This window comes from Toxorhynchites rutilus, chromosome 2 (genome assembly GCF_029784135.1).
Source record: "Toxorhynchites rutilus septentrionalis strain SRP chromosome 2, ASM2978413v1, whole genome shotgun sequence".
Taxonomy (NCBI): Eukaryota; Metazoa; Arthropoda; class Insecta; order Diptera; family Culicidae; genus Toxorhynchites; species Toxorhynchites rutilus.
The window spans coordinates 300,972,309-300,998,932 of record NC_073745.1 but is presented as its reverse complement, the minus strand read 5'-3'; the positions used below and the strand labels follow the sequence as shown (position 1 = coordinate 300,998,932).

The 26,624-nt window shown below is 39.6% G+C and overlaps 2 protein-coding genes across 6 annotated transcripts in view; both read right to left on the bottom strand.

Moving 5' to 3' along the window:
• LOC129769883 (diuretic hormone receptor-like) overlaps positions 1–21,610 on the bottom strand; it is a 252,668-nt gene extending 231,058 nt beyond the window's left edge. For 4 of the 5 annotated variants that reach the window (XR_008741992.1, XR_008741993.1, XM_055772396.1 and 1 more), the window contains exon 1: positions 20,516–21,610. The gene's annotated coding sequence lies outside the window, so the exon portion shown is untranslated. The remainder of the gene's footprint in view (positions 1–20,515) is intronic. The other variant, XM_055772394.1, reaches the window with a different exon arrangement.
• The window catches only part of LOC129767021 (uncharacterized), a 478,091-nt gene extending 454,025 nt beyond the window's left edge, over positions 1–24,066 (bottom strand). Inside the window, 1 exon segment of the mRNA XM_055767625.1 lies at positions 23,942–24,066. The gene's annotated coding sequence lies outside the window, so the exon portion shown is untranslated.
• Positions 24,067–26,624: the final 2,558 nt, after the last annotated feature.

Sequence of the window (26,624 nt, the reverse complement as noted above, 5' to 3'; positions counted from 1 at the left end):
CATGCTAATCTTATATTTTACTCAACCAAGTTATCAGTTTATGCTTTACCCAAGCGAAGCTTGATGTCTAGCGAACCTGGTGCTCCTATGAGTTATAGATAACGGTACTCAATATCAAACGAAGTAGTCACCCACATAAGACAACGCACAGTGCGTTGAGTGCATGGAAATGTGGGACAGAAATCATAAAGGGCGAACACGAAATTATTGCGACACATTCAACAGGGCATAACTTTTTGACGTAGGACTACGTCTTTCATTTCTATACCGGGGTGTAAAATCAAAGTTTCGAAACCGAAAGCGTTACGCCGGAGACCGAGATTTTGAGCGTTAATAGCTCCTGAACAACTGAACGAAATGGTATGATAAACACTTCATTCGAATAATAAAATGTCTACGCGTTATATACTTGTTACTTTTTGATCCAAAAACTTGTTTCAATTGCCTTAAAATTGTTCTCAAAACAGGCTATTGAAATCACCAATCGGTATATAAGCGAGCGCCGCTCGGAAATCCACTCAGTTCTAATTGAACAGCGATTGGAGCATGTTGTCGCTGTTGTGGTGAAGCTCTTCGTTTATCATGAAAGCGCGGATGAACGGTGTCACCAAGAGCCTGTTTGTGCACCTTAGGCCAGAAGGGGATCCATCAGGAGGAGGGTGATGCCACAAACGGTTCCCCGGGAAGACATCGCTACACACACACATATTTCAAATTTTTCAACCAAGTGTAATTAGCAGGAAAGCTTCTGAAGATTATTCTTCCCCATCAGTAGGATATTTCCGTATCCAATATTGTATGCGCACGCAATCGATTATTGCTCAGTCGCCGAAAGTTTCGAGCTCAGAGAGTTCATTCCCCTCTAGTTTGCCTTCCAAATTGCCATCGTAAACCACACCTTCTCTCGATTCAATCACACACAGAAAGCATACTTAAGCGATATTCTGGTGGTGAGACGCATTCATTTTTCGTGAGGACATCGACAAGACAACATCGATGCCTAACGTGCTGGAGGAGACACATACACGCGCAGAATTCTTTCCGTTTGGATGCCATTCAGCATCGAGAAAGTTCCGGAAAGATCTAATCATTGCTGGGAAAATAATCTGCCAGTTCCTCTGGGAATTTAAAAATACATTCATGTGAAAGAGTTTATTTTAATGTTTTCTAACCATATAACACAGCGATCAAATACATTTGATTTTGTAATTTTTCAACCAAGTGTAATTAGCAGGAAAGCTTCTGAAGATTATTCTTCCCCATCAGTAGGATATTTCCGTATCCAATATTGTATGCGCACGCAATCGATTATTGCTCAGTCGCCGAAAATTTTGAGCTCATAGAGTTCATTCTCCTCTAGTTTGCCTTCCAAATTGCCATCGTAAACCACACCTTCTCTCGATTCTATCACACAAGCGATATTCTGGTGGTGAGACGCATTCATTTTTCGTGAGGACATCGACAAGACTGCCTCAGTCCACTGATCATTCAACAAGAGCCAAAGGTTGTACCGCTCATGACAACTCTACACGAGCTGATGTTTGCGCCGGCTAGTGACCATTCTATCCTGGATTCCTCGAGTCGAGAAAGACGCACCACGCTAGATATGGGGTACAGAATAGGGGGGCGTTGCTGATTAATGGTCAGCTGCATCCCAATAGGAAGTATCCCGTGTCGGGCACACGTACAGAGCATCGAAGACTGCAACATACCAATTATGAGAACACTTGTAATACTAACCTCGAGCCAACCGTGAGTAATCGGTTACATATTACTAACATAGTTGTAAGCAAACATTGTCGAAATATTGAACTCCCGGCCCCGTTAGGCTGACGCCATATGAGCCTTAATAAAATATATATTTTGGATAAAAAAAAAATCGACAAGACAACATCGTTTTATAACGTGCTGGAGGAGACACATACACGCGCAGAATTCTTTCCGTTTGGATGCCATTCAGCATCGAGAAAGTTCCGGAAAGATCTAATTATTGCTGGAAAATAACCTGCCAGTTCCTCTGGGTATTTAAAAATATATTCATGTGAAAGAGTTTATTTTAATGTTTTCTATCCATGTAACACTGTGACCAAATATTTTTCAATCAAGTGCTATTAACAGGTGGTTATCGAGTTAGTATTAACCAATGGTTGGCTTCCAGTGTCAAGGAAAATGTGGAAATATCTAATCGTTGCTGGAAAATAATCTGCCAGTTCCCCTTGGAATGGAAAATTACATTCAAGCGAAAGAGTTTATTTTAATGTTTTCTATCCATGTAATACATTTGGGTTTGTGATTTGTCAATCAAGTACAGTTAGCAGGTTAGCTTCTGAAGATTATTCTTCAGAACAAGGTTTTTCGAATCCTATATTGGATGCATAAAACCTTGTTCCTCCAACGTAACGCTCTCGTTTTCGAAGTCCCCCAAATATTCATTTATTCATTCATTCAGAATGGATTTTAATTCAACTTCAAACAAATGATCTCTAAATCAACGATAGTCCTACGTCACCCTTGCGGTTATACCAAAGATATAACCCACTTCCTGTTTTTACCATTGGGTAAAAATCAACCAAATTTTGCACACTTCCTCATTGATGTGTATTGTCTACATGCTGTCAAACTCGAAGTCGTGTTTTTCGATTCAACGAAAATGGAGGTGAACCAACGCGAGTCGAGAGAACAAATTCTTTCCAAACACTTGGAAAAATGTTGAACATTCACCATTCAACCGTCTCCAGAGTGTTGAAGCGGTTCCAGGAGCGGTTGACGTTGGATCACGGTAAAGGAGCTGGAATAAAACCGGGACCGGAGAACAAAACGACGGATGGAAAGGTGAAGCGGATGGTTGAAGCAAATCCCAACGTCCCAAGCCGTGATTTGACTTAAAAGATCGGCATGTCGCAAGGCTACGTCCAGAATGCAAAGAAGAGAGCTGGACTACATACATACAAGGTACAGAACTTCCCAAACCGCGATGAGCGGCAACAATCGACGGCTAAAACTCGAGCACGGGAGCTCTACGAGAAGATGCTGACAAAATATGGCTGCTGTGTGATGGACGACGAAACGTATATAAAAGCCGATTTTAAGCAAATTCCGGGGTTGGAGTTTTTCACCGGCAAGAGCAAGTTCGATGTGGACGACAAATTTAAGAAGAAGAAAATGTCGAAGTTCGCCTCCGAATATCTCGTTTGGCAGGCCATCTGCTCTTGCGGACTGAGGAGTGAGCCTTTCGTGACAAAGGGCACAGTAAATGGCGAGATCTACAAATCTGCCTCGAGAAGCGCCTTTTGCCGTTTTTGCAGCAGCACAACGAAGCTCCGCTATTTTGGCCAGATTTGGCATCATGCCACTATTCTAAAAGTGTCCTGGAGTGGTATGAGGCCAATTCTGTCCATTTTGTCCCAAAGGACATGAACCCGCCAAACTGTCCGGAACTGCGCCCGGTGGAGCAGTACAGGGCAATAATGAAGCGGGAACTTCGGAAGAGCAAGAAGACATTCAAAGACGAGAAGGACATGTTAAGAAAATGGAAAAAACTGAGAAACTGGTACCGGATGACGCTTTAAAGATTTTGATGGAGGGCATCAAGCGAAAATGCGTTCAATTTTACACTCAAGGCTCCATCGATTAACTTTTCTTTTGATTATTGAAGTAAATATATATATAAAACTACCCTAAAATTTTGGTTTGATTCTAAACATTATAAGAAAATTGGCATGACATTTTCGGTGTCGCAATAATTTCGTGTTTGCCCTTTAACAGCACAATTCTCTGAATTTAGTGTATTGCAATAAAAAAACCTAAAAAAAATTTTTTCAAATAATTTAAAATATAAAAAAAAATTAAAATAATAATTTACACGTATTTTTCTCTTACAGTATCGGCACTATTACCACCATTCACAATTTAGGCAGCCTGGCTTGCATTTTCGCCTTTATAAAAGAAACAGTGTAAAACTTTCCTATTGTTGACTTCCATTGTTAACACCTTGTAACTCACAACTGAATGGAACAAACAAAAAAACAGAGAAAGATTTTTTTAGTGTGAAATGCCACCTTTTCTACGAGCCTAAACATGACATTTTATGATCGATAGTTTGATCATTAAAGCAAGCAACCGAGAAAATAATGGATAACTTTTTCCCCAACCTAATATATTCAAGGTGGTCTTATAGAAGTTGGACAGAGTGTATTATTGAATTGACAGAAAGAAGATGACAGATGAAATTAAGTGACCTTGTCCTAAGGGGCTCACCAGAGCCAAAAGTGCGGGCTATAATTTACACATTCTCTTCGTTTTGTTGATTACATTTGTCATGCAATATCACGAATTATTCATACATTCGCCTGCATCAAAGGGAATGTTTTGCTCCGGCTTGAGTTGAAAAATAGTATCAGCACCAATTTTTCTATGGCATATTTGACAGGATACATCACAACGATCACAGCATTGTACCTTCCAAAGCCACACCAATGGAGCGAATGTTACATTCCCACATTCTTCGCCTGGTCTGGATGACCAGCTGCGGTCAGTGGTGAAATATTAAAATACCGACAAGTGGTAGATCGATAAATGGTTTTCCACAGCATGTTGTCCACCTCTAGGGGAAATTTCTGTCTCCGACATTTGAAATGCTTGGGAGGGCGTGAAAGCAGGAGAATTTTGGGATGAATTTACATCTCATTAAAATAATTCCATAGAGTGTCTTGATGCTCGAATGGAGCTATAAATGATGCCCCAGAATAAGTCATGTATTAAACATTATAAATTACTAAAACTCTCAGCGCTTGCTAATTCAATTAAACAACATTGCTCGCTCTTTCTCCATTAGGCCATTCCAAAATCACCTACCTGGAAATCGATATCCATTTTAATTTACATAAATTTTACATACATTAACTTTCACACCGTTCGTGCCTCCAAACCCCTTATGAGCTTCTGTAGCTCATCGAAATAAATCATCACCGACAAACCCAGAACCACTTTTGAGGCTTTTCTTGTTCAACGCTTACAATCAGACGCGCATTCCATCAATTATATGGACGGGGTGGATTCGGGCATCAACTAGCAGAACACTAGCTTCCATTCAACCGACACAGCTGGGGTTGCGGGGTTTGGAAGGATGAAGGAACGACCTTGGCACACCACCTTTCCATTAGCATATTTTACAGTACTACTATGAAATATGTCGGATATTCTCTTTATTTTGCTCCATATTTACGACACTATAACTCACGAACGACTTAACCAAACAAAACACTGTCAAGAACTATATTATAGCGCGCAAAAATACCTTTCCAACAAGCTATAGTATGACTCGATACAATGAATACAACTAGAACTACGCGCTTACAACGACACCTCGCGGAAATACCGCAGGACTTTTTTGACAGCCTAATATATATATATTTTTTGACGAGGGACTACGTCTTTCATTACTGTACCGGTGTGTAAGTTCAAAGTCTCGGAAACTTGAAGGGCAAGGTTTTGAACGTTAATACTTCTTTGCTGGCTGAACGAAGTGGTATGATAATCACTCAATTCGAAAGATAAAATGCCCAAGAATTAATTGCTTGGTTATTATTGGCAAGAAGTCATGTTTCAACAGCTTAAAAATTGCTTTGAAAACAGGCTATTGAAATCACACAAATATGTATATGAACAAATGCCCGCTCGGTAATCCATTCAGTTTCTCTTTTGCTTTCTCATGAAGTGGCCATTAGTAAATGTTCGTTTGTGAATGCGCCCGAGCGAAGAAATATTATTCCGTACACATTCGCGTAATCGACTAGGTACTCCAGTGACGCAATGGTATCCAAGAGCATCAGTTTCTATACATCTTGTGTATTATTCTCACGAGAACAAAAATCAATAATGTCATGCGAACCAAACGGTTCTTTTCAGGGCCACCAACAAGTTCGAAATAGTTGAATTCTCTATCATTATCTTAAATCATTATGCATACAAAAACGTAGTATGAAAGACTTAACGTTTCGCATAATGAGGCTTGGTTTAGTTGGTGTGGCATATTTTTCTAGATCCACAAAAGGTATATCAGTTTTAATAAACAGAACATTCAAAAGTCGATATTCACCACTGACACCTTTCCCCCCAAACAATAAAGTAGTTTTTATGCGAATTAATCACTGAGATTAGAAAAATATCTGTTCACTTATCTTGGAATATGTGAACAGTCGTCCAAACTAATGATTTTTCGAAGACATCAGGTCGAATAAACTAAATTTTACGAGAAATTCCTTAGATACTATGCGCCCAGAATTACGACGGCCGAATGCTTCTCGAGAGAGCGATTTTTGTTTTAACTTATATTTTGACATGCGACAGCTCTACTGAAGAACAGAATGACTCAAAGGTCATAATACTGATCGAACTTTAAGTGACTATCAACATTGCAGCTATAGTCAATAGTCATACTACCAAACAGGTAGGTGACCACTTTGCCACCAGCGACCAATTTGCCCCCACTACCCCTACCCGTCTTTATCATGGAGTATAACGGCTGAATTGTATGCAAACATGTTGTTTATTTCGGACAGTACAAGCAGCGAGTGAAATCTTAAAAACATACCTACTTTATTTGCTAAGTTGGTCACTTTTTCTTCCATCTTAACTGTTTGCATTTTAATCAAAAAATTTCTGAACAAATTTCCTATCTAATGGTATATATTATCACATCTATCGCAACTCTTAATTTTTCGTCACATTTTTCGGAGAGTGACCCCCCTATATAGAAATTAAAGACGTAGTCCTACGTCAAAAACTATATATTTCAGATATTGCAAATAATTTTTTTTTTCGTAAATAAAAAAGTACTGTTTTTTCTCTGTGTATACTTTTGCACGTTGAAACATTCCCTCCAACTCCTTCTAAAACACCATTTCGGTACGGCTCATAGTTTTGAGATTTTTTGATTTAGCAAGAGGAATTTTGATCAATTCAAAAATCCTCTTGCTAAAATTGATACGCCGTATGAAAAGTTACTCTTGACTCAAAATGGTCCCAATTTCTTGTGGATGATTCATTGTGATTTGAGACTGCCATAGATTGGCAGTCTTTATTGACTCGTGCTTCTCTTTAATGGGCTAGACCCCTATTATAAGAAATCCCGACTAGGGTAGACGCAAAACTTCGTGATCCGACGGCTCTAGAATGATCCGTCCGATTGAAGCTTGTGAACTACTTTTCGGCTTTGGGATTTCTCGCTTTAGTTTACCTTACTTCCGTGCGTGGCGCCTGGTTGCCAACGCTATTCACATATTTCGGAATAGTGAACGTAGTTGAACCCTACAAAGGTTGAACTGAACCTTATCGTTGATTGAATAAATTGAACTTTTTTGAATGAGGTCTTTGACTAACGTGTAACCTTATGAATTGAACTTTACTTTTTCGGTTGGTCGAACGAATTGAACTCTAACGTTGTTGAACTCATGTTTCGTTTGCTTGAACTAATTGAACTAACTTACTGGACGAGAATTCTGACTATTTATACATGAATTCTTACCCATGCCTCAATCCACAAGGGAGAGAAAAGATCTCCCTTTCCTACTCAGATAACCGGAACCGCATCAGTTATCTGCCTGCCTATTTGGTACATATAATTCATCCGATTTGTTTGCGTGGTTCTATGTCTATTCCATCCTCCACTACGACATCCGCGTGGGATTTTGTTTTGTTTCTATCCTTTTCCGCCCCTCGCGCTCATTCCACGCGCGGTAAAGGGCGTATATTTTTATCACCTCTCGCGTGGCCCATACGCCGCTCTCGCCTTGGATCTTATCAAAAAATGCCTCCTACGAAAAAAAATCAAATGCAACAACATCCAACATAATAAAATTTCTAATTCTCTTCCAATCTTCGCGCCACCTGCGTAGGGCCCCAAGTAAACATTTGTATTATTTGCCCTATTCCCTTTCCGTCGCAAAGCGCGCTATCTGACGCTAAGTTTGTTGGCGTCATAATAATGCGCCGCTTATCTGAAGCTATACAAACCAAAGAAAGGGAGAAAGGAAAAATACACATGGTTCCCTCCTGCTGGTATTGATTAATTCGCGCTTCAATTACATGATTTCATTCTTGGCCCTGCTATAACAAAAATAACGAAGCGAAAACTTTCTCCAAAAATTTTTTTTCATTGCTTTTCGAAGCCTTATCCGGATGTATAATTGTTTTCAGCATTCTCAATTTGTCATTTAAGAAATTATATTCCTGAAGGAAACATTGTTGGAATTGCTACTAGTGATTTTTTTTTTTTGTTTAACTATGATCGAACAACCGAAAAATAACAAAAAATAATAATAAAATGAATAAAAAAAATTAAAACTGGAACTCATTCGAAGGAATATCTACTCACACTACTAATATATTTCACTGAAATCAACATGAAAACGTTATAAAACAATCACAACAAACGGTGAATGGATATTTAACACATAGCGTTTGGAAAACACACTCTCCTAGATCAGCTGGCGGGCGTCTTACTTACTTACCATTCACTGACGACATTTAATGGTTTTTTTTATCCCATTTATTTATTTAAGGCTCATTAGCATTTTAGCTGTAACAGAGCCGAATTTTAATCTTGTACATGTCACATGGTTATCATATATCTATAATTAGCACATTATACAGTTGCCATTCGCCAGTATTCCTTCTATACCATTACATATGGTACATTCACACAGTAGCCATTTAGGCGTAAGAGTATTCTTTCTGTTCTTCCATTATCCAGTGAGACCACCGGACAGCGGAGACAGTTGATTGATCATTGTTGAGTTATTTATAGAACAGCAGCCCGATGTGTCTTGCAGAGCAGAGCAAGTTGTATGGATAAATCGATCTTATTTCGACCGTGGGTCGATCTCTATCGCTGATGATTGTTGCATGGACGTAGTTATTCTGTAGCAACACAAATATGGTCAATGAGGGTCCTGAGTTTTGAACTCACGATCGATCGCTTACTAAGCGAACGCGCAACCAATGTGGCTACGGAGACCCCCTTCATTTAATGGTTAGTGCAAATTCAAATAGAAATTGATAAACATAATCACGACCGAATCTCGCTTTTAATCGCATGAGCTGATGCAGCTTTGCGTAAATAAAAACACACTCTGTTAGTTCTAAAAATGTAACAAAAGCTAGAAGAATTCAAAGCAATTATCGAGTTTTTATTTTTCCAGGATTGTTATTGCATGTCACTGTACCAAGTGAGATGAAAAAAGTTTCGTTAAAGTTTGGTTCCTTCTTCAAAATAGTGAAATGAATATTAATTGCTCATTTTGGTCTGACGAATAAAAAGAATTCATGTCGTGCATTTGAAACAAAAGCATAAAAAACAATCACTAGTATTTCGTGTATCCTTCTTTAGCACAGATAATTGCCTGCAGACGTCGGGACATGCTTCAACCAAGTTTTGCAGGAAATGTTGATCAATTTGTTCACACGTCGTTAAACGTTCCGCAAACAGCAAAGCTTTGTTGGTCATCGTGCTTTTATCCATTTTTTGATCAAGAATTGGCCACAGGTTTTCGATCGGGTGATTGTGACGGCTAATCCATCAACTTCACACGATATTGACGGAAGTAGAACATCGTTTAGTGTGCCGTAAGATTTGGATCGTTGTTTTGCTGAATGATCCAATCTTTCGGCAAACCGGTTTTCCGTGCTGAGTTCTTCAAATTGTGCACAAGCACTCATTATACCAACGATTTGAACCAGGTTTCCAATACCGGACCAAACAAAACACCCCCAGACCATGATGTTGCCACCTTCATGTTTCACTATCTTCTGAACGTTCTTGTCAAGCAGCTCCTCTCCTCGGATTAATCCATACTCTGGGTCGAAAAGTTCGAATTTGCTTTCGTCTGACCACAACACCTTTCTCCAGAACAAGATTGGCTTGTGGATGTATCTATTGATGAACTTCAAAGTTCGATATTACTTACGAGACGCAACCGACGAGACGCAAATTTGCGCCTTAATCCTTGCTGTTGCAGGCTCAATCGCACTTTCCGTTCCGATATATTTAATGGTAGGCTTTCTTTTACAGTTCTGCCTGTAGCTCTGGGGCTATTTCGCACTTCTCTGTCAATTCTGGCATCTTCCGGGTCCGTGGAAGGGCGTTGGCGTCCACGTCATACTCTGTCGCAAATGGTACCAAGCTCTTGGTGCTTCCTTCCGAGCGTCTGAATCGCACCAATGCTAACGTTCTACTTATCCGCTATATTCCGAAAGAATACGTCATCTTGGCGATCCTTAACTATCAGTTTTCCCACAAAAATTTCGATATTTCATGATAAGCAAGAAGAAACTTATAACAACTCGCGAAACCGTATTCAGAATCAACAAATTCAATTTGACATTAGAGGTTGTTGGAACCCAAACACCGAAAGTCTACATAAATGTCATTGATATCAGTAATGACGCGCCATCTCCATCTGAATACGAAAACTGTTCACCTGTATTCTTTTATTGTACCACATTCAAAATTACCGTCTCTACAACATTATTCATTTGTTCACAAATATTATCAAATTTGGCACAATCAATGTACAAATGTTGTATTGGAATCCAAAAAAAATTTTTTTTTGTGATAATTGATATCTTACTTATGTAAAACAAACGATTCATAAGCAAAGGAAAAAAAATAAACAATATATTTTTTATTATTGCCAGTATACCCTGCGTTTCACAACTATAGAAGCACTCATTTTTTCTATGTTTCCAGAAATATGTAAGAAGTCGATTAAATTGAAGTATATAGTGTAGAATACAATAACTATCTTCATTTATAAGACTGGCCATTTCCACTCTATCGTTGTGTTCAGGCGCGAAACATTCAAACAAATAAAATTCCAGCTTTTCATAATTATAGAACCGGATGGAAAAACACTCACTCCTCTACAAAATTGACGTCATTCTAACATGAATTACGATAAGTTTCTAATTCGTAGGTCATCCTTAGTTCTCAATCAGTTTAAGTAACCCATTCGAGGTGGTTACTAACATGCTGCGTCATGTTGTAGTGTTGTATCTCGGTTTACGCAGAGGATACTGCTTGTTTAAGCTCTTCAAATGACTCATACTGCTTGTAAACTGTATCTACTATTCGTCCTCATAAGTTCCTGACAGGGTTTTGATTTGGTAAACAAGCTGACCAGTCCAGAATCGGAAGCCCCTAGTTATTAGACCATAAATAGCAGTGAATGATTCTGAAGTATATATATAAAATATATATATATATATATATATATATATATATATATATATATATATATATATATATATATATATATATATATATATATATATATATATTACATATATAAAGCGGCCCACATATGTTTGATATTATGGCACATTATTGAAGCCCTTAGACCAGGGGTTTTCATTTTTTTTATGGCTGAGCAGTTTTTATAGCAAAAACATTTGACGGAGCACCTGAATTTTTGAATCAATAAAACAAATCCTATTTGCATTGACATTATCCACCTGGGAACAACTCTTTTTCGGTTGCGCGTCACAATTACGCGATATCTGACCCGGAGTAAACAAGATAAATCGGTATGTGCCCAATTATATTAATTTAAAGAATGCTTTATATCGAGGTGGGGTTTCAAGTGGGAGCATTTGCTTTAACTTCGCGGAGCACCATTTGAAAACTCCTGCCCTAGACGAACAATTATATTGCACAAACCAAAATATTGTGCCATAATATTCAATATTATTGATCAGTAATTTGAATGTCTATGGGCTTCTCAAGATTTAGAATTGAAACTGTACAAAAACGAGCTCTAAATGACGATACAGAATATCTGGAGGAAGACTACTGTGACTACTATGTCATGCTCCTGTGTCGGGACAGAGTAAAAGATATAATCTTCCGCAATGAATTCCCAGAACATCTCCTTCCTGAACGATTCAAACATGACTTGAATATTCAACCATTGTTATGATATGCGATCATGTCATAATCATACGCTTGACGGATGGTTCCGATAATTATTCAACCGAAATCATATTCCGGAGGAAGCTATCAATCCCTCAACTATATTATCCTTCCGCCAATTCCGATGCGTATCCGATCCTCCTAGCGTCACGCGCTGACCATCCGGAAATATTCCGAGCTGGCTTGAGAAATACATTGCCACACCATGGAAACAGAATTAGCATGATAATGGAATAATATTGATCAATTTGTATCCGTCATTTTCACCGTTTGCTGCTATTCCACCACGTTGGCCACGAATCGTCCTTCATAAATAGTTATATAAGCACGGAACTATCCATCAAAAGCGTTAAGCTGGCAGGCGAATCCTTTCCAAGTGCCAAGAAGGAAGAAACGTTTGATTGGCGTCGATTTCCTTCTTTCGCCTTGTGTTTCGTCCCGAGGAACCGCGGAAATCCGCGCGATACGGCAGGAAACGATTATAGTCGAGCCAAGTAGGGACTCAATCAAATTAATAGCGAGCTCGTTATCGAGTATGATTAATTCGTTACCGACATAGATGAACAATTTATTTGTATCAATTCTTCACAGATCAGCACCGAGAAAGCCGTTTGCTCAATCAACTCCTTGATGGTTAATATACTGGAATGATATGTGCGAGGAATGGTTCAGTCGGAAGTCAATAAACATCAAATCATCCCGCTTTTGACGTGTTAAAATCGAGACTGCAAGTGTACTGCGGAAAATTCCCGACCAGCTTCAGTCGGAAGCCATCTTCCAAGAAAGCAGGAATAAGCCAATCGGAATGGGAACACATCCGCCCCGTCGTAACGGAAAACAAACAGCGAACTTTATTTCACGCACTGACTTTGGAAATCACATTCCCGGCATCATCACTCCCACCGCCACCATCGTCATCAACAACAATGTTACAAATCCTGGGTAAAGTGAGTTGGTGAGATGGTATTTCTGCCTGCCAACAAGGTGCTCTGGGGTGAGCTTTCCGCTCAGGTTTGGCCTCGTTAGGGCATAAATAATGTATCATCCGTGTGTGTGCTCAATTGGTTAGACAAGAAAAGCATCGCCATCTTGAAGGATCAATCCCAGCTGGCTCCCCTGCCTGCTTGCTGGCTGGTGAAGAAGGATAAAGAAAACCGACGATTTGCGTCTGCCACACTGGTGTTGCCTTTGTGGAGCACTGAAACTCTGGTCCAGCAGCGAAAGTAAGTCCACGCTAGGTAATGGATACTTGCAGCAGCATCTTTATTTATGTGGTGCGTCTTCAGAGACGGCGGCGAGCGGCCCTACACAAATGACTCGGCAGTTTGACTTGCAAATGAGATTTGGGATCAAATCGCAGATAATGGAGGGCACATCGCTCATCCCCCGGTAAGTGATCGGACTCAGCTCTCTGCTGGAGGAAGAAACTTTTGAGTAAAATATTGAGCAATCATTATTGCGAGTTTGTATTTGTTGGATGCTTTAATGTAGCTGAATATATCGACTTATTGGATAAACTCAAGTGCGAGGTAGCTTGTAAATAATACATTGGAATGCATGCATATCAAGCATTTGTGCGCTTCCTGATTTAAATTGAAATTGAAATGAATCAGACAATCAGTGAATTCCAACGTCCAATACCGACATTTATTAGTTAGGGTTGAAGAAAGAAGAGAAGAGTCGGTATTGTTTTCGTTACTTCTTTTATTTTTTTGACGTAGAACTACGTCTTTCAGAAAAGGCGCCAAATCAGAAAACAGGTCACGTTTTCATGAAATAAACTTAACTCTATTATAGTGACTTTCAGTTCATTTCGGCTGGTTCGTCACTTTCACTTCCATTTTTGGAAGAATGTCGGGAGTGAGAATTGAATTCGTGATCTCTGTGTGAGAGGTATGGATGTTACCACTACGCCAGATCACCTCCTAAATAAACTTAATTTTTTTTGTGCGGTTTTCTGTTCTTGTGCGGATTTTTTGTGCGATTTTTTTTTTGTGCGGTATATAAAAAGAAGCATATTTGACGAAGTTATCGTCCATTTAATTTTTTTTGGATGGTATATACGCATTTCAGTGCGAAAAAAGCATGTTTGCGTCTCAATTATCCGCTCCCTATCTACCGCACAAAAAAAGTTGTTTTCAAAATGTGTACCGAACACGATTTTTAAAGCTACTGGTGAAATTTTGCACGATTTTTTTCATGCGGTCCCTATCCCCCGCACAAAAAAAGGTTTGTCTGTATCATATATTTACTGATGGGAAAAAATGATAATAGTGTTCGGTATTGGTAATTATATTATATTAACCTGGTGAGTTTTTTCGTTATTTCATACATACATATCACAGGAGGCATCTCGTGTAGGATCACAGAGGGCGGTTTTCATCATATCTCGTTCCACTTCGGTATCTTTTCTCTGATACGCACCATCCACCGACTGTTTACCATCCTTCTGCCATCATCACTCGGTAAACACTGGTGGAGTTAACATACAATACCCAACAACCAAACAAAACGGCCCTTTTCAGGGCCACCAAATCATTATCAAAGAGTTTAAAGATGTAATTCTTCAAACATATCCAAAATCAACAGATAGTCTAACGGAATCCTACGTCAACTATGCGGACGCGTCTCGGACACAACCCTCCTGTGACTTTTTCTCACACATTTGTTAACTCTACCCGTATTTCGAATGCTTATAACTAGAACATCGGAGAGATGTTTGCATCAATTGATAGACAATATTTATATATTAGGCTGTCAAAAAAGTCCTGTGGTATTTCCGCGAGGTGTCGTTGTAAGCGCGTAGTTCTAGATGTATTCATTGTATCGAGTCATACTATAGCTTGTTGGAAAAGTATTTTGCGCGCTATAATATAGTTCTTGACAGTTTGTTTGGTTAAGTCGTTCGTGAGTTATAGTGTCGCAAATATGGAGCAAAATAAAGAGAAAATCCGACATATTTTACAGTACTACTATGATAAAGGCAAAAATGCATCTAAAGCTGCCAATAAAATTTGTGCAGTTTATGGACCCGATACAGTTTCCATTTCCACCGCACAACGATGGTTTCAACGTTTTCGTTCTGGTGTAGAGGTCGTCGAAGATGCGCCACGCTCCGGAAGGCCTGTCGTCGAAAATTGCGACATAATCGCTGAATTAGCCGAGAAAGACCGGCATAGTAGCAGCCGTAGCATCGGCCAAGAGCTGGGGATAAGTCATCATCTGCTTCCCTATGGCCAAACACTCAATTCGGACCTGTACTGCCAACAACTGGACTGCTTGAAGGTAGCACTCATGAAGAAGAGGCCATCTTTGATAAACAGAGGCCGCATTGTCTTCCATCAGGACAACGCCAGGCCACACACTTCTTTGGTGACGCGCCAGAAGCTCCGGGAGCTCGGATGGGAGGTTCTTTTGCATCCGCCGTATAGTCCGGACCTTGCACCAAGTGACTACCACCTGTTTTTGTCCATGGCGAACGAGCTAGGTAGTCAGAAGTTAGCCACAAAAGAGGCCTGTGAAAATTGGCTATCCGAGTTTTTTGCCAATAAGGAAGCGAGCTTCTATAACAGGGGTATTATGAGGTTGGCATCTCGTTGGGAACAAGTCATCGAACAAAACGGCGCATATTTGACTTAAAACAGATGATTTTAACTAATTTTATGAACAAATGAAAATTCAAAAAAAAATACCGCAGGACTTTTTTGACAGCCTAATATAGTCCATATATTATATGCTCTGGAGTACCTCAGGGCTCAATTCTAGGACCAATATTGTTCTCTTCATATATTAATAATCTTCCTCAAGTGTTGAAATTTTGCAAAATTCACATCTTTGCGGACGATGTGCAAATTTACTTTGATTGTCAGGATAATTCGGCAACAATGGTTTCAAAGAAAATCAACGATGATTTAGCCAGAATATATGCATGGTCGAACATGAATAAGCTTGTGTTGAATTTTAATAAAACCAATGCTTTATTCATAAACAACTCTCAAAACAACATTATACTAAAACCGACGTTGGAGTTTAAGAACTCCACAATAGAATTTGTTGAAGATGGTGTCAGCCTTGGTATTACTATTCAATCCAACTTCAGTTTTGATAAATATATATTCAAACAATGTGGGAAAGTGTATGCTGGTCTTCGTACATTGTATGCTACTACATCTTTCCTCAGCGCCGATATGAAACTCAAGCTTTTCAAAACTCTTGCATTACCTCATTTCATAGCTTGTGATTTCCTGCTTTCCGAATCATCAATGTACGCTCAATCGAGATTACAAATAGCATCGAATGCATGTGTACGATATGTATTAAACTTAAATAGATTTTCCAGGGTTTCTCATTTACAATATCGTCTGCTCAATTGCCCATTTATAAAGTTTGCACCTATAAGATGTTGTTTATTCTTATTTGATCTTGCGAGAACAAGCCATCCTGGCTATTTACACGAAAAATTAAATATTTTGAGAACCGCGCGCGCAAGGAAATATGTTATTCTTCGACACTCCACTTCCAAATACGGCAATTCATTCTTCATGAGAGGTGTTTCACATTGGAACTCATTACCCAACAATCTAACTCTAATAAATTCGAAATTTGCATTTAAGAAGAAATGTTTAGAGCACTTTAACCGTTAAATTAGTAGAATTAGTCAAATTGAAATCATAAAAGTTGTATTAGTGACGCACTATTCTGTATACAAATCATTGTAGCATTTAAATGAGACTAAAGTCTCAAGTTACATAATACGAATTAAATAAATAAATAAATCAATAAATATTTCTACTCATCTATCACAATTAATAAAATGCAATTTTTCATGAGATGAACAATTGAACTGAACTGTAAAATGTCTAGCGTTATCTAAACGCCCTAACTGCCAAGTTTTGATTGGCCCGATTTACAGTTTCCCCAACACAGACTTCAAAATCAATGTACCTGTGGAAATCCGCTTTGCAAATATACATGCAAGTTGGGGGTATTTTTGTTCCCACCGAGCTATGTTTCCCTAACACGGACTTCAAAATAAATGTGTCTGGGGGAATTCGCTTTGTCAAAATATGCAAGTTGGGGGTATTTTTTTGTGTTGAGTAGTTCTGTACTCGCTTGTCGTTGTGTAGACCGGAATATGTTTCACTAAAACGTACTTTTAAAATGAGAAGACTGGGAATCGCCATTTCAGATACTAGAGGTGAATAAACTTTCGCGGTTCGAGAACTACGTAAACATGAGATGTGCAATAATTTCAGAGGGAAATGTAAAATACAATGATCGTTTGACAATTCTTCCGTTCACATATTTTGGTAGTCCTAGGCATCATATCAAACGTAAAAGGACGTTCATCAAATTTATTTGCAACGAAGAACATAATCTATAACAAAAATTTCGATATATTCTAAAATAATATTCAAAGTAAACAAGTGGATTACATAATATAATTGCGTAGTTCTACGTCGAAAATATGCGGTCGCGTCCTAGATACAACCTCTTACAATTTTTTGACGTAGGACTACGTCTTACATTAAGGGTGCCAAATCAGAAAACAGGTCACGTTTTTATGAAATAAAGTTAACGTTAATAACTATTTTTGCTGCGAACGAGTTTTAACGATTTGCGTACCAATCGAATCGGAAACTTTCTAGGATTTGTTTGATATGCTACACATTACAATCCCATAGTCTGTATATGGTTTAAATTCATGAAAATTGGAAGCATTCCCATTTCCCCATACATTCATTCTGTCCATTTGTGTGCTTTCCCGAACAAAGCTGCTAATAACGAGCAACTTATGCAGCCGCTAGAATAGAAACAGTCGGAGACGAATGAATCGTTGGATTTAAAGTCTCCGTAAATAAAGGAAAAGAAGAAGAATAGAAGCAATGAAGTTGGGATAGAGAAAAGAGAAAATTATTAGAATATTTCTGTGCCCGAAACAACAAAGGTCGCTTACTCTGCTCGTTTTGTGTTTTATGTTTCGCCTCGAGCTGTGAACGCTAGCGAAGATTTCACTTGAAATTTATCGCTGCTACTGTGTCCATCTGTTAGACGCGTGTTTGATGCTTGTTGAATGGCGATGTGCGGAAGATGCCTCTCGTTAAATACTTAGTGCAATGCGTGCATTGATATAAAGAAATAAATTGCGACATATCGCCAATTAGTGTATTGTTCTCGCAAAGGCAAGAAAGAATCTTTGCTTCTTGAAATGATTATTCAAAACCACTGAAGCCATTACACCTTTTCAGGGTCCCCGGAACTTTTTACTAATGAGTTATTTACGAACTTTCGGCGTATTCGCAAATAGTATCCGAAATAATAAACCAACAAAACTTACAACAAAATTAAAAAAAAAAAAGATTGCGTAGTCATACGTCCTAAGCGGTCATATCTCGGATACAACCCCTTGATTTTTTTTGTTCCTGACAAGATTTCTGAGCTCTATCTTTAACGTCATTGAGGAATCAATCAATCCCATCAAATAAAAAAATAAGCTTCTTTTCCTCGTTGGAAAATTTTTTTGACGTAGAACTACGTCTTTTATTAAGGGTGCCAAATCAGAAAACAGGTCACGTTTTTATGAAATAAAGTTAACGTTAATAACTATTTTTGTCGCGAACGGATTTTGGCGATTTACATACTAAACGAATCGGAAATTCCGTAAGATTTGTTTAATATGCTATACATTAGATTCCCCTGGTTTGAAGATGGTTAAAATTCCTGAAAACTTTAAGCGTTTTCATTTTCCCATACATATGTTCTGTCCATTTGTGTGCTTTCCCGAACAGAGCTGTCAATAACGAGCAACTTATCGACGACCAACGGAGGGAAAATCGTAGGATTTAAAGTCTCCGTGAACAAAGGAAAAGGTAAAAGAATGAAGGGGAATACTTGCCAAGAGTATAAACAGTGGCTACCGCTGAAGCAAACTTTCATTCGGCATCGGACTGTTGAGCAATCCAGTTCACTTTGCTTTCGCTGTGCTTCGATCTAAGATAGAGGCGAATGAACTGCAAAAGTTTAAAGCCTCTTAAAAACAAAGAAAGAAAGAAAGAAAGATCTAAGATTGGACCCCACCAGTGGTAATCCAACTTGGATATCGTCGTGTGGATTTTTCAGTTCGTTTTTGGCGTTATTCATATCGTGTGTTTTTCTTTCCGCGTCATAAATTGGACGCTTCGCGTAGTGTGTGATGAGCATGAAGAAGAGGAAGGCATGCTCGAGTCCTGCAAAAAACGAACGCATTGCCAGGGGCAATAAAATTCCGAGGTAAGCGTCATCTAATGCTGCACGCGATGTTGGTGCAGTGAAAAGCGCTCGCACTGAACCGAGCCTTCGCGAGTGTGACACCGCATCGAACAACAGCGAAGTAGGCGATTTCGGCGCGTCGGTCGAAAATGTAAACGCCGTTAGCCAGACAGCAACCAAAATCAAGCTCCCCCCGCTGGTGGTGAAGGCGGTCGCTCTTGACAAAGTCATCAGCGAATTCGCATCGATGGGTGTTACAGCAAAGAACAAGCATAATTCAGTCTTTTTCAAAGCTGTTAAAAAGTTTGTTTTCCGTCATCATAAGGGCTTCGTTGATGCCTTTGACAACGCATCAATGCATTAAACTGACATGGCGAAGCAGGCGTTAAGGTTGAGCGCCAAAAAAATATTTGGGGAATACCAAGCAACTTGAAAGTCTTATTGGAATGTTGTAAGTCATTTGGGTTCGCGTGCCAGTCGCAAAACTGCCTTCAACTAGGATTGCATTTGCGCTAATATTGATAATAATGAAGCATTGCTACTGTTTTCGAGATTGTTATTAACAAAAAGAGTTTATTTTGCTTGTTTAGTCACCAAGATAGTAAATGTCGTTCTGGAATTTTGTATGTGATTAGATTTCGCTTGCCAGTAGCAAAGCCTCCTCCGCTAAGGGTGACAGCTGCGCTTCCCTCTAGCATGAGAAAGTAATGCAACTTTTTTCGAGGCCAGTAATATTAACATAAGCGTTTCTTTTGAGAATAGCGCAAAATGTTGAGAAGTGTTTACATTCCTAGTAGTTTCAAGCCAACAATGTATGGCGACTTATATAAAATAAGAGTATCATTCTACGTCAACAATGCGGTCGTATCTTGGACACAACCTCCTATAATTTTTTCCTACCTTATACAAGGGAACTTCCATATAACATCACGCGATATAACGTCACTCGATATAACGTATACATTCTCAAAGTAAAAGAGTGTAAAGGAGTAATTTTATGAATTTTTTTTTTCTGGAAGAACAATATTTTTTACTCTGTACAATTTTCCACTTCATTCATTTCAAAAATGTTGTAGCCCATTTTCAAATTCAATTGAAAGTTGTTCACAATTTGAATCTGCACACCAAACGGCATGCTGGAAACAATCCGAATAATATGGAATTGATTGTCAAACCATTTTTGAAGTTTGAAACATCGAACAAAATTGCCTGGAATCACAAACATTGAATATACTCATCCAAATGATAATCACTAAAACTAATTGGGCACACACAATACAACTCAATACAAGCACTCACCTCTGAAATCGAGCACTACTTTCAATGTGTCACATACAGTTTATCCTCTCGTAGGGCGGAAGTTTACTCTATACTTTTGCCTGGCAGCCCTATTTGCGTAAATTGCATCGTGAACCGCCACAGAATAACAATAACAGTGTTTCTAATTAAAACAAATTCAATTACTCTCAGTTTAATCCAATTAAAATCCATTCGACACCATACACTACCACTCAGTGGCATTAGAATGCATCTCCCGATCGCATCCCATTCCAGTGCTCAAAACGGATGGGACACTCACCAAAGCCATCTGCAATTAATTTTCACTATTTTTTCACTACTTCTCACCTCGAAAGCGATATCCACTGTGTCACCTTTCCCTTCACACCCCCACACTGACTAATTCACTTCCATTCGGGGTGAAAATGAATAATAGTCCTCCCACCATCACCAGTACCACTATTTCCACCACATGCGCTCCAACACCATCCCCACCCCAGGTACACCTTATTTATTGGTTACCATTGGATTTATTTTCCAGCAAGCAATCTGTTCCCGCTGGCCTGTCCCAAACTATCACGACCGCTCACCTATACGGCTCTCAACAGGCGTTAATCCCGAATCCTATTAGCGTCAAACACCCGTAGACCGCGCGCGCTATGGCGATGACAGCTGAATTCGATCCCTCCCCTCTGTCAGCTGAAGTGGCAAACGACCAGCGAATCCAACACCGAGATCCGTTACGTTTTGAACTCGATGTCGTACTCGAAGGAAAATCCACCACGATAGAAAATTTCCCTGCCGTCTTCCGAAACCACTTAAGCCTCGAGCTATGGGCGGCGATAACGCACCTTGGGAAAATTTCACTCACTTTGGCTAATTATTTTTCACTGCAACTCGTTTCGATTTCTTGGTGCGTCTTTAACCACTTGGGTGGCTATCCAAACACCAAACACCAGTTCCTCCTTTGCTCTCTTTTTCTCTGTTACCCCTAATATCCTAACGGCAACTCAACTTCAACGGATTTCGGCGTGTGGAAATTTTCCCTCCTCGGAAGTCTCGGAATCGGAAAATCTGCGGGGATCCGCGCGGATTGGCACGTGTTCACGCTGGCAGCGCTAGTGAAGAACTGTTGAGCTTCAGCGCTCAGCCAGCTGGGCGGACGGCAACCGACCCCGACGAAGGATCAGGCAGGCGGATCCGGAAAAACGGCTGTGGGAGAAACACTGGCTGACCGGCGAGTCGCTCTCTTGTGCTCCGATTCTCCGCTGCGCGCCAAGAGAGAAAACCATTTGTTTACGTTTGTGTTTCGAAATTCGAACTTCGAAAAACGTGCTCCGGTAAGAGAGGATGAGGATGGTTAAGCGATGACGGGGGTTCCTCGAGCATATGTGTGCCCTTGTGGGGAGAGGTGGGAAATTCGAGGAAGGAAAATCTCCGCCAGCGTCGACAGCATGTGTTAAACGAGAACGGTGGCAATAATATGCAACGGAAGGTCCTCTTTTTTGTGTGCTGTATTCTGGGACTATTTTCCAGTTGAAAGAAAACAACTCTCGTGGTAACAGGAATGAATGCAAATGAAGCAATGAGTGAACATGTATGGACATTGGACGCTTTTTTGCATATTAGTTTTCTTCTGGTCACTTGTGTTTTACATTTCAGTCAATCAAACTCAAATCTGCGACCTTCGTTCGTTATCACAAAGTAGCTATGTTTTGGATTAATGACGTAGAATTACGTCTCTTGGAAATATTAAGGTTGAAATTTTAAAAACAAATTATTGGTGGCGTCACGAAAATTATCCAATATTGGACGTTTGTCAGTCATTTCTTGATGCAATTGCTAGATTTTTAAATCAATCGATTCGAACACTCCACAACAATAAAAATAGGGTTTACATGAATGTTTCTAACTTCCCCTACATTTATGTAGACCGTAAGGCGTATTTTGCTCAACGATGTTCAAAATCAACATGCTAACAAATGGTCGGGGCCAAATGCTAACAAATGCCAAAACGAACCAAGCGCCAAAAACATTATTTTGAGGTATTTCAACTTGAAGTTGGGCTCCCACTAGATGACTGTGTCGGATCAAATCTATCATTTTACCACTCACGCGTCACAAACAGGATGTAAAACATAATACTTCCTTTCAAGCTGTAAGCACACATCTTCGTCAATTTCTGGTTCAGAACCTTTAGAAATATGAAAAAACAAAACTATGTTTCTGCTTGACACGCAAAACTTCGTTTTCTTTGCAGCCAGAGCGAACCAAGTACATGCTAGTTATTAACATAATATCATTACTCAACACATTAGTGTTTTGCAATGGTTCTTGACTAATTTCTTGAATGGTATATGTATTGACGCACTTTTGCTGTTTTTTACGAAACAATATCTTAATAAATGAAAACAAATTGATTAAGGAATGCATTACACTTGGTTCGTTGTGGTTGAACACAATTTTGAAAAATGCAGATAAGCGCTTTTACACTTCATGGCAGCCCTTAGCCTGTCTTACTTACCAGATCCCGACGACATCTGATTCCGAGAGCTTTCCGAAACAGAAAAATCCGTTCAAGATTCGAATCTGCCGTCTTGGGACGATCAATATCGTCCCATGCCATATTGTGGGTTTATGGTTCGCTTTGGTTGTACGCAATTTCGTTTTTTTTACAGTCTGCTACACAGAATTTTTCGTTTGGAGCTGTTGTCCATTGTCCGAATAACATGGTTATTTTACAGTCGATAGATTATTATTTTCTGCATCCAATGGTGTAAGTAACTCAATTTTGAAAAAACGGCACTTGGTTCGTTTTGGCAGAACCCCAACCAAATATCGTAACGTAAACCAATGTCAACTATGCGGCCATGTCTCGGACACAACCCTTCAACCTTCCCAGTGAGTTTGATCTTTTCGAGAAAATATTCTTGAGAAATTTTAGTTGGTTCTTTTCAAACTATTCCTATAAATGTATTTCAATTCGTTTAAGTATAATTGCATTTATAAATCGAATCAAATTCAACACATTCGAGCAGTGACATTAAGTATTTACTACGTTTGGTATGAATAAAACTGGCAACTGAGTATGAACTTTTCGAAAATGGAAGTTTACTTGATTTCGTATGAATAAAACAGCATTTATCAAGTATTTACTTTGTCATTATCAAGTATCATTGCTTCGACAACTCGCAAGCAGATCGGTCGAACCTATATTTGATCCGATACAGGTGTTTTTTTTACATCCGTTTCTAGTGTGTATTTTTTCATCTGGTGCGCTGCGAGCGAAGTAAAGCTCATAAAAAGTGGTGCGCTATCGCGACAATCCGGCAGCAAGACACATCATCACACACGCTACACAGCGGCGGCAAGTAGAAGTTTATTTTCCTCTTTCTTCTTCCATCATTCTGAATAGCTTCTGTGCACGATTTACACCATTGTTTAAACTTTGTGTTTACCAAATCGGCAAGCGTTGGCATTAGGGGTGTCCATTTTGATACATCACCGTTGAACTATTATTGGAACTTTTTTCATTTTCAAATTACACATAATAACAAAAATTGAAATAAATAAAATTTTCAACAATAACTAATATAGAAATATAATTTCTTTTACTAATTTATATTTTCCATATTATTATATTCTGTTCATATCGAACAGTTGTCTACTTCTTCGTTTTTATTAATATGGCAGAGGGCGGGGAGGATCCCCCATCCACGCCAAAGAATATATCAGATAATGAACCTCCTCCTGAAGAGCAGGAGGATGAAACAGAAGATGAGGAGGAAAATTCCTCTGAAGATGAGGAAAAAGACGAGAAGCAGGATTTTCGTCTAAAAGAACGCCCTGATGGCACCAAAGGCCCATTTATCGAATACTTTAGACGAAAATCCAAACCTCTTAATGTCATTCGCATCTCAAAAGAGTTGACACAGAAATTTTCCGAAGTTACCGAGATTACTCGGATGGGGCCAGACAAATTACGAGTTGTCGTCTCCAGCAGAACCCAAGCGAATGAAATAACGCGCTGTGATCTCTTTCCGATCGAGTATCGCGTATACGTACCCTGTTGCAACGTTGAAATAGACGGTGTAATAAACGAAAAGGGTTTGACTCGAAAAGAGATACTCGATGGTGTCGGTCGCTTCAAGAACTCTTCACTTAAAAGTGTGAAGATTCTTGCATGCGATCGACTGAAATCTGTGTCACTTAAAAATGACAAAAGGGTTCTCAATCGGACAAACTCTTTTCGTGTGACTTTTGAGGGTTCCGCCCTTCCTAACTACGTTGCAATAGGTGCACTTCGTTTACCTGTTCGGTTGTTTGAACCCCGGGTAATGAAATGCAACAAATGTATGCAACTCGGTCACACGGCCGCCTATTGTTGCAACAAAAAACGTTGCGCAGATTGTGGAGAGAGCCATGATGAGAATCCTTGCCCGAAAGAGCGCAAGTGTCTTCATTGCGGCGGAACTCCTCATGATCTTACTCAATGCCCGGTGTACATACAACGAGGGGAAAAAATCAAGCGTTCCTTAAAAGAACGTTCCAAGCGGACTTATGCAGAAATGCTTAAGAGTCCCGTTCCAACGACTCAGGACAATCCCTACTCCATTCTGCAGAACGACGAGCCTGTTGCTGACGCTCCCAATGCAGGAAGTTCCGGTACATCGCAGGGTGCCATCAGGAAAAGAAAAATTACTTCTTTTCCATCACTCCCCAGAAAGACGACCGAAACTTCCCAAGTTGGAATGAAAACTCGAATTGAACGTGTTGAGAATAGACCGAAGCAAGTACCTCCTGGTTTAAGCTGTTCTTCCACGCACCAGGGGTCCTCAGCACTTCCCGGAGCAGCACCCAACACGTCTGCTCCTTTTTCGCGGTCGAGGCAACAGCCACAATCTGGCTTGCTTGCGCTTTCTGACCTGGTGGACAACATTTTAAATGCTTTAAATATAAACGACCCTCTTAAAAGCATAGTATTATGTTTGCTTCCGATTGTGAGAACATTTTTGAAAGAAAAATGTGGTTTTTTGGCAGCGTTCATTTCTCTCGATGCCTGATTCAGTGCAAGAGGTCAAGGATTTGACCACTGTAATACAGTGGAATTGCAGAAGCATTATTCCTAAACTAGATCAGTTTCAATTTTTAGTTTACAGCTCTAACTGTGATGTATTTTCTCTGTGTGAAACATGGCTTTCTTCAGCCGACGAGCTGAATTTCCACGATTTCAACACTTTTCGCTTCGATCGAACTATTGGGGATTAAAAAATGTCACTTCTTCTATAGAGTCATTCTCCCATCGATGACAGGCATTGAAGTTGTTGCTTGCCAGACACAAATCAATGGCAAAGACCTCTGCATTGCTTCGATATATATCCCTCCCAGAACTACGGTAGGCCGCCATCAGTTCTTTGATACTATCGAGGCAATGCCGGAGCCGCGGGTAATCTTAGGTGATTTCAACTCCCATGGAACAGCATGGGGATCACTCTACGATGACAACCGTGCCACTTTGATTTATGATCTGTGCGACAACTTCAAATTTACAGTTTTGAATACTGGGGAAGCAACCAGAATAGCCAACCCTCCTGCACGGGAAAGCATGCTAGACATATCTCTATGCTCTTCTTCGTTATCCCTGGATTGCATGTGGAAGGTAATCCAAGATCCCCACGGTAGTGATCACCTACAAATAATTTTATCGATCGCTAATGAATCAAGCTCTCGTGAGTCAGTCAATATTTCGTATGACCTCACGAAGAATATTGACTGGAGAACATTTGCGGAAATAATATCTGAAGCAATTGTTTCAATGCATGAACTTCCTCCACTCGAAGAGTATAACTTTATATCGAGTTTGATTTACGAAAGCGCACTTCAAGCTCAAAAGAAACGTGTACCGGCTACCACTTTCCGACGTCGTCCTCCATCACTTTGGTGGGGCAAGGAGTGTTCAAAGGTCTACCTTGAAAAATCATCCGCTTTCAAAAAATTCAGGAAAACTGGATTAGTGGAATGGTTTCGAAAGTACCAAGCTCTAGAAGCCAAACTAAAAGGTCTGATTAAAGCAAAAAAGCGTGGATATTGGCGGAAATTCGTCAATGGTTTGTCAAGGGAGACCGCTATG